The following is a 16,853-nucleotide window of genomic DNA, read 5'->3' as shown; positions in this document are numbered from 1 at the left end:
GGGTCGCTATGCCAACAAAAGGAGAACAGGGTTTAAGACGAGCAGGCATTCGATGCATCCCCAGTGAGACACCGTATGATCAGTTTTCCATCGTGTTTACGAGCTGTCTTCCAGCCCCCAGCTGTCAGAGACTCTTGCAGCTGTGGACTACCTGAGACAGTCAGTCGCCTCAGAGAGGAAAAACATCTGAATCACCTTGTGCCAACAGGGTATGATGTCATCATGCTGGCTTGAAACAGATAAAGCAAAACTGCAGCTTCCTAAATTGTTCTTTATTAAAAGACCAGCTCACCCTGCTCCCTCTTGTGCCCACGTTCTACGCTGCCATGCCCTGCTCCCAAGAGGCACAAGTCGTCTCCCCCAGCAAGCGGGCCTGGGCGACAGAGGCGGGCGATATGCGTCTCCACTTTGCCCGGCTCTCGGAGCACGCCACGGCCCCCACCAAGGGGTCCGCGCGCGCCACGGGCTACGACCTGTACAGTGCCTATGATTACACATTACCACCGATGGAGAAAGTGCTTGTGAAAACTGACATTCAGATAGCCCTTCCTTCTGGGTGCTATGGAAGAGTGGCTCCTCGTTCTGGCTTGGCAGCAAAACACTTCATAGATGTAGGAGCTGGTGTCATAGATGAAGACTATAGAGGAAATGTTGGTGTTGTCCTGTTTAATTTTGGCAAAGAGAAGTTTGAAGTCAAAAAGGGTGATCGAATTGCATAGCTCATTTGTGAACGGATATTTTACCCAGAAATAGAGGAAGTTCCAAGTTTTAGATGACACTGAAAGGGGTTCAGGAGGCTTTGGTTCCACTGGAAGTAATTAAAACTTATGCCAAGAACAGGAAATGAGAATGTACTTTTTTCTTGAAAATAAAGACTTTGCTTAAAGTGAAAAATATAAAAAATAAAATAAAAGACCAGTATTTCCTAGTTTCTCTGCCATTCTTGACAACTTTTCCCTATCATTATTATTCATATTTCTGATCTTTCCATTTTCACTAGTCATATTCTAAAAAGGCTAATTTAATGACAGTATTATAAAACATAATGCAACCTTTACAGTTAGCTGATCTTCTGTACTTGAAAATGATTTTTAGTCATTTCTGCACACGTATAACTATCATTTACAGCCTTACCTCTAGAGACTTCTATTAGTTTCGTTATTACTCTTTGCAAAAGGAGGATCAGCACAGTGAGACAGGAGCTTCATACCCCTAACACAAATGCTTATTTCTGAGCCCGTAACAGACTCAACTGTGCCTGAAATGTAGTAGTTTATTGAGAATGTACAATATTTAAGGCAGTATTTAAGAATCCATTTTATTAAAGGTATTCACCTGCCTTACATTAACACATACTTCATGTCTATAGAGGTATCTGACATCATTCTTTCTCTTTCTGCTTTTGTTTCTGTCAGGAGCATTTCAGGACTACTGATGTAAATGGAGTTAAGATTTAACTGTTAAACAGAAACTGCATTTCAGAAGCTCAAAGAACATAACTGATATGCTTGGTTTTGTTACATTTTTGATAGCAGTCAAAATGCACAGCTAGGAAAAACCTCAAGCCTGTCATTCCCTTTCCACTAGGAATAGATAAATTCTATTTCCCTGGCCCACAGTCTGAAAGTAAGGCTTATTATTATTATTTTTAAACCAGAACTCTAATGATACTCAAAAAAGCCTACTGAAACATTCTCATCAGGACATACCAATCAAAAAGTGTATTTTTCAACCCCATCACCTCATACTCAATAAAAAGCAGAGGGAAAAAAAGCACAGAATCTAAAAATTAAACTGAGTGCTAGACTTGAAATCTTACAAGCATCCTCTAGTTTTAGTATAGCTATCTTAATATAGCCAAGTTTCTTGTTTAGTTGATTTTTTTATTTATGTATTTTTTAATGAGAAGGAAAAAAAAAAAATTCTCTACCAGAAGCCATAAAAATCTCTCAGATGGTAAAACAGATAGCCCTAAAAGTTTTTGCCTAAATTCATACACATACCTAAAATAAAACTGGCCGATTAATCTTGCTACACTACTTTGAAAAAGAAGACATTTGAAAATACAGTGTAGTTGTGATGCTTCACTCTCTCTAATTAAGTGCAGACTAGGAAAAATTATTCTTAGTTTAGTCTATGGAAGGGGGGTGGTGGTAATTTCTCTCTTTGCAATTCAAAATTATTTTAAAGATGGAGTGTTTCTTTTCCAATGTCTTCATTAAACAGAGCTGTTAAGAATTGTCTCCCAACCATCCCCAAAGAGCACAAAGCTACCCAGTATTCGCCCCATATGCTCGGCTTTGAAGTGTGAAGCTGTGACCATCCCACCAGACTCTTACGCCACCATCAAAGCCATCTCATTATGCCCAGCGCTGAGAGTTAAAGCGCGGGGCCATAACCACTCCAACACAAACACTGCATTAACAAAGCAACCACAATATTCCTCCCCCACATGGCTAGAACTTGGAGAAATTTTTACCATATGTACACATGCACGAGATACAAAAATTTATTGTGCTAGAACATCATTGAGAAGTACATTAAACATGCTGACTAGAACTGGATGTTATTCTAACGGACTGGAAAAAAATAAAATGCAGTTGATCTTTATGATGAAAGAACAGAAACATTATTCTGAAAAACAAGATCAAGTGCAATTCCTAAATTGCATTTCTACTGACACATTCTGTGGTCTGTTCTTTCTTGAGGGAGCAGAAAACAATTTAGCCAGGTTGGGGGTGGGGGGCGCAAAACTCTGCTGCATATCACTGGACGCTACTGTTTACTCTATCGCATTTCCTTTCTAAAGGACAAATAAGCTTATAAATAATGCTACGCTGACAACAGTGTCTGTAATTCAAAATGAATAGTACTTGCTAAAAGAACCTCATTTCACTTGTGTCTCTGAGCTGTCAATTTACCATTGGCATGGCAGTAAAAAATAAAATGCAAAGAAAAAAACTTGTTATGTATTAATGGAAACAAGGTCAGAATAAACACTTGATTTTCATATAAAAATTAATCTGTGAAAATATTTTGAAACATTTGTACCTAAAGATTCCATTCTTTATTTTTTTGCTCTGAAGAAATCCTTACATTTGTATACAGGAAAGTATATTCAAGAATGTTCACTGCTACATTATTTGTATTGGAAAAAATGAGAAACAACCTGAATGTCTATAAATAGAATAGAAAAAATGTGATATATGCATATTATGATAACTATACAGCAGTTAAAGGGAATGAACTAGATAGATAGATTTCCATGATATCCTGCTGAATATAAAAGTTATAGCATAAGAATCTTCAACATGTATATATATTATATATACACTATACATATATAAAACACAATCACTTTGTCATATACTTCAAACAATTGTAAATCAACTACACTTCAAAAAAAATAAAATAAAAAAATTTTAAGTGATAGTACAATAGCATTTAGACTACAGACACATACAACAAATACTATATTGGACTTATGAGTATATACATAGGTAGAAATAAAAGTATGGGGAAAATTCTTGACTGAATGTGAGCATACTATGCCATAACTCGGCAGGGATGTAGCTGGTGGACAGAGGTGAACTTTAACCACATCTGTAATGTTGAAATTTTGAAAAAGAACAAAAAGTTCTAGGCAAGGTCGAGTAAATAAACAATTGTGAGGATCCTCTATTCTGTTGCTGTCTTGTTGGAAAACTATGAGTAAGTTTCTTAATATTTCTCGGTCTGTTTTCCAGCTATAGAATGAAAAAACTGGACCTATCCTCATGTGCCCCAAAAACCTTAGCAAATTATATAATTTCATGGCAATATAGGTATCCATAAAAATACATGAACCCACCTGCCAATGCAGGTAGACATAAGAGATGCAGGTTCGATCCCTGGGTCAGGAAGATCCTCTAGAGGAGGGCATGGCAACCTACTCCAATATTCTTGCCTGGAGAATCCCATGGACAGAGAAGCCTGACACGCTATAGTCCATAGGGCAACACAGTCAGACAGGACTGAAGTGACACAGCACGCATGCATATGGTGTATTAGTAGTCTAGGACACATTTTACACATATGCATTTACTTTTTATTTTTTATTTCTTGGTTGTGCCACATGGCTTGTTGGATCTCAGTTCCCCGACCAGGGACTGAACCTGGGCCACAGCAGTGAGAGTCCAGAACACCAACCACTAGGCCACCAGGGAACTCCCCCACACATAGATCTTTATATCCAAGAATGTTACTGTTTCCTTGCACATAACATATACTTTCATGGAGATGAGTATACAGAGAACTTGTTATTCCTTTGTAGGGAATATGCTGCAGATTTCGTGCAGACATGATACTCTTTCTTTAAAGAATTATACTTCCTTGAGTGACCTAACATATGGAACTTACACTGCATTCAGTCACTTGCTTTATTGTGTCCCATGTAAACAACAACAAATGGTGCTCTCACCTCTTTCAGGTGCAGATTTCACGGCCCAGCTTTCTTGGGAGCAGAAGCTCTATTAGCTTCTCCTATAGTCCCCTAGCCTGTCCTACGGTAAATGGAAACATAACAGGCACTCCAACACTGCTTGGATGCTCACAAATACCTCTTCATTTACCTGCATAGCAGTTCTCTGAAATAGGAGCCGAATACCATTCTGCAAGATAAGAACTGACATGGAAGAAGCTGTCTGCTATAGGACTTAGAATTTTAGAGTTGAAAGCACTTCACAGATCTTCTGCCTGAGAGGTTTGCAAACATCTTGGCGTGCAATTCCTTTCTCAAGAGGTACTTTATTTAGAATTTCAATAATACAAAACAGAGAAGAGGAACCCACTCTCTTTATGGTGGAGGGGGATAGCCTAGCCCACTGCTCAGCAACCCCCTCCATGAGGCCACAGAGAATCACTAAAAATAGTGACAGCTCTTTCCTGGTGCAAGGCAGGGGACCAGGGGCTTTACTTATGGGCATTATTTTTCATAACCATCCTGACAGGACGATATTATTCCCCATGGTATAGCTATAAGACCAAAAAAGACTATAAAAGAGATTAGACAATTTTCCTTAAGTCAGTTGGCAAGTAAGTAGAACATCTAGGTCTGAGCTCAGGTTTATTCAGCTCCAAAATCCTTACTTTGTTTGCTTACCCTCTGGCTTCCCTGTCTAGCCATTCAATATGATGTAACTGTTTAGGTCACACTGATCAAAAACTCATGGGCATATGTATATTGTAAATGGTGGGTGGGATTGAAATTGGCCTGTGGCTTCCTTATGGTGCATCCATTTCATAAGGACTTCTCATTCTCTTTCAGTGAGGATGTTAAGAAGCTGGGACTCCCCAAAAGAGTAGTTCAGCTGAGACATGGCTAAGCTTTGGCATGGCCAGGAATCCTTCTGCTGGCCAACGGATCAGCAATGTGTAAACAGCCTTCAGTATAAAGTCAACTCCCCACAGCAAGGGACAGTAAAGGTGGCTCTTCCACCCAACCAGAGATACCCAAATGCCAAACAAATAGTTTGGTCTCTTCATGCGTGTCTGACTCTCATACATCTTCCATCTTCCTGGCCACTGGCCAGTGTCAACACTCAACAACCTCTTAGTAGTCTCACTTCTAGCCCTAACTCTCATCACTTGCCCCCAAAACAGGGCAAGTTCTCCCATCCCCCATCCACAATCTGTGCCCTTTTTATCACCTCTCAGGGATGCCCATTTCCAGGCACCCATACCCACCACTTTAAATCTCCTACAAACAATAAACGCTGGAGAGGGTGTGGAGAAAAGGGAACCCTCTTACACTGTTGGTGGCAATGCAAACTAGTACAGCCACTACGGAGAACAATGTGGAGATTCCTTAAAAAACTGGAAACAGAACTGCCGTACAACCCAGCAATTCCACTGCTGGGCATACACAGCAAGGAAACCAGAATTGAAGAAGACACGTGTACCTCAATGTTCACTGCAGCACTGTTTACAATAGCTCGGCCATGGAAGCAACCTAGATGTCCATCAGCAGATGAATGGATAAGGAAGTTGTGCTACATATACACAATGGAGTATTACTCAGCTATAAAAAAGAATGCATCTGATTGCATATATATGGAATTTAGAAAGACAGTAACGATGACCCTATATGCAAGACAGCAAAAGAGACACAGATATAAAGAACAGACTTTTGGACTCTGTGGGAGACGGCAAGACTGGGATAATTTGAGAGAATAGCACTGAAACATGTATATTACCATATGTAAAACAGATGACGTGCAAGTTCAATGCAAGAAGCAGGGCACTCAAAGCCGGTGCTCTGGGACAACCCAGAGGGATGGGATAGGGAGGGAGTGGGAGGGGGGTTCAGGATAGGGGTACATATGTACACCCATGGTTGATTCACGTTGACGTATGGCAAAAACCACCACAATATTGTAAAGTAATTAGCCTCCAATTAAAATAAATTAATTTAAAAAAATAATAAAATATCTCTCACAAGTAAAAATAAATATTTCATAGACTCAGTGAAGACAATATTTTATCTACCATCAATAACATGTGTCAGAACTCTGTGCTATTTAAACACAATAAAGTGTACCATGTGTGGGATAATAAATAAATAAATCTCCTTTCAAAGGAAAATGCTTCTTGCTCACTGCTGCTGCGTCACTTCAGTCATGTCCGACTCTGTGTGACCCCATAGACAGAACCCCACCAGGGTCCCCCGTCCCTGGGATTCTCCAGGCAAGAACACTGGAGTGGGTTGCCATTTCCTTCCCCAATGTGTGAAAGTGAAAAGTGAAAGTGAAGTCGCTCAGTCGTTTCCGACCCTTAGCGACCCCATGGATTGCAGCCTACCAGGCTCCTCCATCCATGGGATTTTCTAGGCAAGAGTACTGGAGTGGCTTGCCATTGCCTTCTTGCTCACTACTGATGTTTATTTCCACATGTAGAGTACTGCTGGTCTTACTGGCTGTTATGAGTTAAACTGTGCTCCTGCCAAAATCATCTGTAGAAGTCACAGCCCTGAGGATATGAGAATGTGACCTTATTTGGAAGTAGGGTCATTGAGATATAATTAGTTAACATGATGTCACATATTGGATTAGAACAGGTCCCTAATCCAACACAACTCGTGTCCTCATAAAAAAGGGAAATTTGTACACAGACAATATACAAGAAGGATGCCATGTGAACACGAAGAGAGCCATCCACAAGCCAAAATGGAACCGATCCTTCCTTCCCACCCAGTGCTCAGAAGGAACCAGGCCTGACGACACCCTGAGCTTGGACTTCTAGCCCCCAGAACTGTGAGATGATAAATTCCCATATCACCTAGTCTGTGGCACTTTTGTTACTGCAGCCTTTAGGAAGTTACAACACTTGGCCTTGCTCACTCCCAACATCCATTCCCTGATGCAGAGTTTGGGAGGGAAGTGGGTGTGCAGAGGCCTGCTCCTCCCTCCTTTCTTCCTTCTTCAGAGCTAGCTGTCAGCAGGAAACGTCCATTCCATTCTGTCTCCTCCTTGCCATTAGCTTGCCAGGGTCAGGCCTGTGCTGTCTAGTGCTACTTGCAACTGGCTGGATGTCTAATTCTCCAGGTGGGTAAGCTAAGCTGTCACATTAGTTTTTATCAGTAATAAAGTTAGTATTTCCACTTCTCATCTGCCTTTCTCTACTGTTAAATTGGTTCAAGATTTGGGAAAGGAAGACAAGTACTATTTGTAATGCTCTCCTCCCAAAGCCCAGCCCCAGTCCTCATCTTCCTGGGAGCAAACAGTGAGGTGGCCTTCCTTCTTTCTTGACTATATTGCTATGGAATACACTTTGTAACCTGCTTTCACAAGTCCTATCCTTTTGGTTGTCAAAAATTCACACACGACTTAATGTTTTCCAATTTCTCCATCTTTTCTTTTTGAAAAATTTTCTTTCTCAAGCCTTTATCAAAAGGCTTATAGCAAAAGGCCTTTATCAAAACCTTTGTATACATATATATATATATACACACTATATATATTATCTATATTTTAAAACACTTACTGATTTTTGCCTAACTAAAAAATGTATGATACTCTGGTTCAAGATGGCAGAGTGGAAGGACATGTGCATGTTGAACAACCATCAAGAGAAGGATGCTGGAACCCACTATAAAAAGACACCCTAGTCCAAAGACAAAGAAGAAATCACAGCAAGACGACAGGAAGGGCACAGTCACAATAAAGTCAAATCCCATACCCACCATGTGGGTGGCTCACAGACTGGAGAACAATAATCCCAAAGAAGCTCTCCCATTGTTGTGAAGATTCTGAACCTCATGTCAGGCTTCCCAGCCTAGGGATCTGACAAAGAGACCACGGATCACCAGGGAATCTGACTTTGAAGGCCAGTGGGATTTGATTATAGGACTTCCAGAGGACTGGGGGAAACAGAGACTCCAGTCTTGGAGGGCACAAACAAAATCTTGTGCTCACCATGACCCAGAGGAAAGGAGCAGTGACCCCACAGGAGACTGAACCAAAGCTGCCTGCCAGTGTGGGAGGGTCTCCTGTGGAGGTGTGGGTCAGCAAGGGCTCACCACAGGGATAGGGACACTGGCAGCAGCAATACTGGAAGGTGCTTTTTGGTGTAAGTCCTCTTGGAGGTCACCATTAACCCTACTATACAGCCCACAGACCCCAGAGCTGGGTCACCTGAGGCCAAACACTCAACAAGGTGCAACCCCACCCATCAGTAGATCATTGGATTAAAATTTTACTGAGCAAGGCCCTGACCACCATGGCAAGACCCAGTTTTTCCCTCAGGAAGCTTACATAAGCCTCCTAGCTACCTCCTCTAGAGGGTAGACAGAAGAAGGAAGAACTGCAATCCCACAACTAGAACAAAAATCACATTACAGAAAGTTAATCAGGGTGAAAAAGCAGAAAGTTATGTCCCAGATGAAGATATAAGATAAAATCCCAGAAAAACTAAATAAAGCGGATACAGGCACCTTCCAGAAAAAGAATTCAGAATAATGATAGTGAAGAGGATCCAGGGTCTCAGGGAAACAATGGAGAAGATGCAAGAAATGTTTACCAAAGACCTAGACGAACCAGTGAACAAACAAGCAGAGATGAATAATACACTATGCTAGGAATCCATAGTAGAATAACTGAGGCAGAAGCATGGATAAATGATGGAAGACAGAATGGTGGAAATTACTACCACAGTACAGAATACAGAAAAAAAGAATGAAAAGAAAATGAAGACAGCCTAAGAGACCTTTGCTGCTGCTGCTGCTAAGTCACTTCAGTCGTGTCTGACTCTGTGTGACCCCATAGACGGCCTCCTACCAGGCTCCCCCGTCCCTGGGATTCTCCAGGCAAGAACACTGGAGTGGGTTGCCATTTCTTTCTCCAATGTGTGAAAGTGAAAAGTGAAAGTGAAGTCGCTCAGTCATGTCCGACTCTTAGCGACCTCATGGACTACAGCCTACCAGCTCCTCCATCCATGGGATTTTCCAGGCAAGATCACTGGAGTGGGGTGCCATTGCCTTCTCCCAAGAGACCTCTGGGACAACATTAAACACATCAACATTCGCAGCCATGAAATTAAAAGACGCTTACTCCTTGGAAGGAAAGCTATGACCAACCTAGACAGCATATTAAAAAGTAGAGACATTACTTTGCCAATCAAGGTCTGTCTAGTCAAGGCTATGGTTTTTCCAGTGGTCATGCATGGATGTGAGAGTTGGACTGTGAAGAAAGCTGAGTGCCGAAGAATTGATGCTTTTGAACTGTGGTGCTGGAGAAGACCCTTGAGAGTCCCTTGGACTGCAAGGAGATCCAACCAGTCCATTCTAAGGGAGATCAATCCTGGGTGTTCATTGGAAGGACTGATGCTAAAGCTGAAACTCCAATACTTTGGCCACCTCATGCGACGAGTTGCTGGAAAAGACTCTGATGCTGGGAGGGATTGGGGGCAGGAGGAGAAGGGGACGACAAAGAATGAGATGGCTGGATGGCATCACCAACTCGATGGACATGAGTTGGAGTGAACTCCGGGAGTTGGTGATGGACAGGGAGGCCTGGCGTGCTGTGATTCATGGGATCGCAAAGAGTCGGACATGACTGAGTGACTGAACTGAACTGAACTGAAGAAGCAGAAGAGAAACAGAAAGGACCTGAGAAAATATTTGAAGAGATAATAGCTGAAAATTTACCTAACATGGGAAAGGAAATAGTCAACCAAGTCCAGGAAGCACAGAGTCTCAGGAAGGATAAACCCAAGGAAGAATATCGAAACACATAGCAGTTAAAATGATAAAAATTAAAGACAAAGATAAAATATTAAAAGCAACATGGGAAAAATGACAAAAAACTTACAAGGAAACGCCCACCTAGTTATCAGCTGATTTCTCAACAGAAACTCTACAAGCCAGAAGGGAATGGCAAGATATATTTAAAGTGATGAAAACAAAGAAGCTACAACCAAGAATACTCAACCTGGCAAGACTCTCCTTTAGATTTCATGGAGATATCAAAAGCTTTCCAGACAAGCAAAAGAGAATTCAGCGCCACCAAATCAGCTTTAAATCAAATGCTAAAGGAACTTCTCTAGGCAGGAAACATAAGAGAAGGAAAAGACCTACAGAAAATAAACTCAAAACAATTAAGAAAATGGTAACAGGATCAGACATCTCAATAATTACTTTAAATGTAAATGGATTAAATGCACCAACCAAAAGACACAGACTGGCTTGGTGGATGAAAATGTGCTTGTATGTACTTCCACTTACCACATCATTCAGACTGATCCCCCCAAAACTGTATGTAATTATTTTATATTGTTAGGTTAATCACGTTCCCATTATGGCTTGCAATTGTAATTATCTTTTTTGTCCTGCAGTTGACTGTAAAAACTGGTTAACATCTTTTACTACTGTGATTATGTAACTATTACTCACTTAATACCACTGTATCATGACTGGTCAACAGAAAAACAATAGAATTCTACATCACCAAAACTATCATTTAATAGAAAAACCTGTGATCACTTTTTAACATCCAGATGAAAATCAGAGTTATCTTGGAATATTTTGAAAAATACAAAGGCCCAGATACTGCTTTTTTTCTCCAAAGCTCCAGATATATTTCTAATGAGTACTCATGTTTAAAAACAACCGGACTATATGATGATCTTTTACTTTTTTGTTTCACTTTTTCCATTTTATATTCAGTGCTCCCATTTTATTTTGTTTATGTTTTCCAATTTCTCCATCTCTCCTTTATTTTTCTGATGTTTTTTCCAAGCTTTTATCAAGCATAGTAGAAAAGCTTTTGTATATACATATATAAATTTTATGAATAATATATCTTAGAAAATTTATGAATGTTTGCCTAACTAAAAAATTTATAACATTTTGACTCACGTGTTTGACTTAGTGTGAAAAGAATGCTAGATTTCTAATGAAAACAATAGATATGCAATAAGCAACAAAGATTTACTGTATAGCACAGGGAGCTATAATCAATCTTATAATAACCTATAATGAAAAATAATATATGTGTATAGGTATAACTGAATCATTTTGCTGTGCACCTAAAACATTGTAAGTCAACTATACTTCAATGAAATGTATAAATTAAGAAAAAATTTAAAAATTAAATGACTCCTAGAAATTCACAGCTACTTCCTCACTCTCATTATAACAATTCTATTTCCGTCAAGGTAGCAGATAACTTAGACTATCCAGGAAACTGTCATGTATAGACTATGAGGGTAAGAGGCACAACCATTTTTATCTTGAGATATTACCTGATGATATATTTTGGTTAATTAAAATTGGAGTGTGAGTTATTTAATATATGCAATTTTGAATCACACAATAAAGGAAAATCTAATAAATAATGCTGTAATTATTATAAAAGCATTTCACGATAACCACTGTTGTCATCATTACTATTATCACATACTCTGGGTCTCCTGAGAAGCACACCCTCACTTGCCAAGTGGAGACCAGGGGGATAGGCTGGTGGACACATGAGGGTGTACAGAGACTTGTGCTGATGCACTTAATTTTACAGGCCCATCAATGCCACTAGCATCACTACATTATTTCTTCAGAACATTTTTATCCTAGTGGCCTGGAAATCACTGCATATACTAGGAAGGAGATGGAAACAAATTCAGGAAAAGCATAGCCAAGGTTAGAGGTCTAGGCTCAAAAAAGTTAGCATCATACCAATCGGGCAATATTATCTAAAACAACATTAGCAATAACATAAATGTAATTTCTGGGTGCTACACACACACACAACATTAGCAATAACAGAAATGTAATTTACTGCAAGGAGATCCAACCAGTCCATTCTAAAGGAGATCAATCCTGGGTGTTCATTGGAAGGACTGATGCTAAAGCTGAAGCTCCAATACTTTGGCCACCTCATGCGACGAGTTGACTCACTGGAAAAGACTCTGATGCTAGGAAAGGTTGGGGGAAGGAGGAGAAGGAGATGACAGAGAATGAGATGGCTGGATGGCATCACTGACTCTGTGGACATGAGTTTGAGTGAACTCCAGGAGTTGGTGATGGACAGGGAGGCCTGGCATGCTGTGATTCATGGGGTCGCGGAGAGTTGGACACGACTGAGCGACTGAACTGAACTCAACTGAACACACACACACACAGAAAATCAGAAAACTTAGAACCTCTAAACTTTGAGACACACACACACACACACAAACACACACACACACTGAAAATCAGAAAACTTAGAACCTCTAAACTTTGAGACCCCAGACCTGCCTACACACCAAGAATACTGGAGTGGGTTGCCATTTCCTTCTCCAGAGGATCTTCTCAACCCAGGGATCAAACCGGTGTCTCATGTCTCCTGTATTGGCAGGTGGGTTCTTTACCACTAGCACCAACTGGGAAGCATAACAATTATTTTATTAATTAAATAAAGTAATAATACACTTATTCCTGTCACAATTTTCAATAAAGTCTATTCAGTACACACTAAGAGTGAAACAGGGAAGAAAGAAAAGCCAATACAAGGGTGTCTTATCACACCAGTCATTGCTGTGAGCAACTGGGGCTTGGTCTTGCTGGAATGGGCCTTAGAATTGTCCATCCACAAGCTCAGGTACCCCACTGGCCAAGGGGTGCCCACAGAATATTTGTTAATTTACTTGGACTTCAGGTTGCTGCCGAGCCAAAGTGATAGAAAGAGAGCAGCTTCTGCAAGTATGACAGTGTGTGTCGGTAACTGCCAGTCATGGCAGAATAACCTAGTTTATTCCAGTCCTCTCATTTGGACTTTTTCCTCCTCATGAGTAGCTCTGTTTTACAGTGGTAGATATAATCTTGTTGCATTTATTAAGCCTGTAGCAATATGCATTTATGAACAACCTAATAACCCTTCTTTGTAGTTAAAATATACTCAAGTTGCTGGAAATCAATTTGGATATTTTAAGTACTTTCCCAATGCATAATCCCTTTTTTTCCAGCTTTTTGTCTGATGGCAGTATCCTGTAAATCTCAAAGTAAATGCTAACTATCTTAACATATGCTTGTAAAATCAACCATTGTTTTTATGCTATGCAATGAGGGTAGTGTTAATGGTAGACAGAACAATATCAGAACTCTACATCTAAACTCACTAATCGCAATGAAATCCAAGGCTGTTTTATGAGACAATCTCCATAGCAACTGGAGAATCAGAGTAGGAAATTCTTGAAGTGAAAAGTTGTTCCTGATTTGCCAGATAAGCCCATGTTTTGACAATCTGTAATAAGGTAATCGAAGGGTCTTAAGACTACCACACAAGTGTTGATGTCGTGTGAATCTGTCATGGCACATGTTCTCCAAGACATAAAGACACTTGAAACATCACCTAACAAGGCTGATAAATCTAATCAAATTCATTAATGGTCATATATTTTAAGGTAAATTAAAAAATCCCATCATGTAAGAGCTAAATCTTTATTTATGTAACTTATTTAACTAGCATTTTATCTTTCTAATCTTCTAAATAATGTCAATTCACAAAGCATTATATAAACGTCATTTCATTTGATTAATGACATAAAACAAAAAGCAAGTTTCCATATGATTTACAATATTCATAGCTATGGTCTAGACTTTCAAAGCAGAATATTATGAAATCACAGGTTAGTTAAGCCCACTTTCACTGACAGATCATTGGGGGTATTTGTCTGAGCACCTCCTGCTCTGACCCCGCCCCTCCATCTTCATTTAGTCCTTCTTAGGAAGGTTTGAGTGTGAGTGAGAAACAAGGTCACATTTCAGAGACACTGTCTCTGGCACGTGAAACACTGAGCAAGGAAGAAGTGGAAAACATACACGCAGTGCAATGGACCACAACAATCAGTCTATAAAAAAATAACTGAAGTCTAGAAATTGAGACTAAATACCTTTGATTATGAGTTAGAAGTCAGAAAAAAGAATAATGTTCCTGTAAATTTATCTTTGGTTCCAATTAGGTGAATTCATTGCGCTCTTGAAGGATCCAAGGTAATCAAAATCACCAAGAGGAATCAGAGAAGTAGGGACTTCCAAGTAAAGATGAGAGTACAGATCCATCTCTATGCTTACTTTCACTTCTTCCAAAATTCCCAGAAAAAAGATGTCAAAGAGATCTATTTGAGAGCACTGATTCCCTCAAACAAACAGAAATGGAAGAGGAAGCGATGACACTGGAACCTGGAGAACGGATATAAGATGAGCAGGAGACCGTGGACAGCAGAGAAGCAGCCTGACTTACAGCACAGGCACTTGGAAACGGTCAGAACTGGTGACCTCACTCTGGGATAGAAGCTAAAGGCACAGCTCCAAACAGGGAGACTGGTGGAAAGTCTGTTTAAGCAGCAGTTAGATCCCACCACCTCCACACGGATGGGCAACTGGCAGAAGACATAAGAGGGAAACACTATGTGTGTCTGGACTAGGGGATACAGCTGAGGGCAGTGGGGATTCATGAAAAGAGGGGAACAAAGGGAACACTGACATACTAACTACTGAGACTTTTCTAGCCTCTTCTGCAACTCAGTTCCTAAATCATGGACAGCTGAATACTCCAGGCTGAAGACTGGTGGATTCTTCTTTAGGAAACCTGAAAAACCCAAGAAGAAAGACCCCAAAGATACTGAAATAGGAGTTCTCCAAAGAAACAACCTGGCCACAAACCTCACTTACATCCTCAAGATTACCCACTCAGTCTTTCAGTGTCCACTCTTGGAGTAAGCAGCCAACCAATGGTCATCCGACATCTGAGGAAGGTTTTAAAACAGGAGAAAGCAACCTGGGGGTGTAAATGGGGGTAGGAAGGTGGGAAACAGACAACATGTGGAAAGAAGAAACTCTCAAAAACTATACATTGCTACTATATTCGTGAGGTGTGACCAGGATGTTATTTAGAAAAACGAACACTCAGAGAGTAAATAAAAGCACCTGGAAACCAATATAGAAGAAATGAAAAACTTATTGAAGGCTTTCGATATAAAGTAGAGGATATTTGCAAGTAATTATTGTAAAAATGCAAAGTGATTAAAAAAAAAAGAGAGAGAAAGTAAGTGCAGAGAACCGGTACAGAGTTCCAGTAACGAAATAATGGGGCTTCCAGAAAGAACTGGGAAAACAGAAGTCATCAATGGAATAACTCAAGAGAAGTTCCAGCAATGAGGGAGGAGTTTCAAGGACTCAAAGGACCTACCGTGTGTCCAGCATAATGGATGAAAACAGACGCATGCAAAGGCGCATCATAGAAATTCGAGAACACTAGAAACAAAGTGAAGATCTTAAAAGCTTCCAGAGAGAAGGGACAGATCAGATACAAAGATCAGGAATCATAATGGCTTCAGAAGTCTCAACAGTAACATGGAAATATGAATTGATACAATGTCTTCAAAATAAAGGAAAATCATTGCTAGCGTATAATTCTATACCTAGGCAAACTAAAAACTAAGTATGAAGGCAAAATAATGGCATTTTCAGACATGTAAGTTCTCAAAAATTTATTCTCCTCCTCTCCTCCTTTTTATAGAAAGCCAGAAGAGGATACATTCCACTAAAACAAGGGCATAAAATAAGGTGGGGGGAGAGAAAATGTGGGCTTCAGGAACCAGGGTATCCAAAATGCAAAAAGATGAAGGGAAAACCTAGGAAAATCGTAATAGGAAATGCTATGATGACAGTTATCCTCAACCAATTTAGAGTAACTGGTTCTAACTGGATCAGATCAAAGAGTTCTAGAAGATAGTTGTTTAAGAAGACAAAAATTATAGAAGAGTCAATACATGATGTGTTTTATCCGAATGCATAGATAAATGTTATTATTGACAGAATCTGGGGTTAAATCAGTGGTGCTGCTGCTGCTGCTGCTGCTGCTGCGTCACTTCAGTCGTGTCCGACTCTGTGTGACCCCATAGACGGAAGCCCACTAGGCTCCCCCATCCCTGGGATTCTCCAGGCAAGAACACTGGAGTGGGTTGCCATTTCCTTCTCCAATGTGTGAAAGTGAAAAGTGAAAGTGAAGTCGCTCAGTCGTGTCTGACCCTTAGCGACCCCACAGACTGCAGCCTACCAGGCTCCTCCATCCATGGGATTTTCTAGGCAATAGTACTGGAGTGGCTTGCCATTGCCTTCTCCGAAATCAGTGGTATGTATATAAAAAACGTAAGTAAACAAAAAATCAAAAAGATAATCAATTCTAGCAAAAAGGTTTTACAGAAAGGGTAAAATAATAAAAGTCTAAATGCTTCGTTGTGAATAATGTTTACATAGTGACAATAATGTGACCACTATATACTGATCCAAAAAATGTAAGAGTGTGTGTGTCTGCACGCACACTGGGGGTGAGGGATGTGGT

The 16,853-nt window shown here is 40.2% G+C and overlaps 1 protein-coding gene and 1 pseudogene across 2 annotated transcripts in view; one reads left to right on the top strand and one right to left on the bottom strand.

Annotated features, from left to right (window-relative positions):
• FTCDNL1 (formiminotransferase cyclodeaminase N-terminal like) overlaps positions 1 to 16,853 on the bottom strand; it is a 44,088-nt gene that overhangs the window by 15,529 nt on the left and 11,706 nt on the right. The gene's annotated exons all lie outside the window — the stretch shown is intronic.
• Positions 293 to 822, top strand: LOC129537863 (deoxyuridine 5'-triphosphate nucleotidohydrolase-like; annotated as a pseudogene).

The sequence above is a fragment of the Moschus berezovskii genome, chromosome 2 (genome assembly GCF_049115385.1).
Source record: "Moschus berezovskii isolate FMDL1 chromosome 2, NW_MosBer_1.0, whole genome shotgun sequence".
Taxonomy (NCBI): Eukaryota; Metazoa; Chordata; class Mammalia; order Artiodactyla; family Moschidae; genus Moschus; species Moschus berezovskii.
This window is presented reverse-complemented; position numbering and strand designations above follow the sequence as displayed.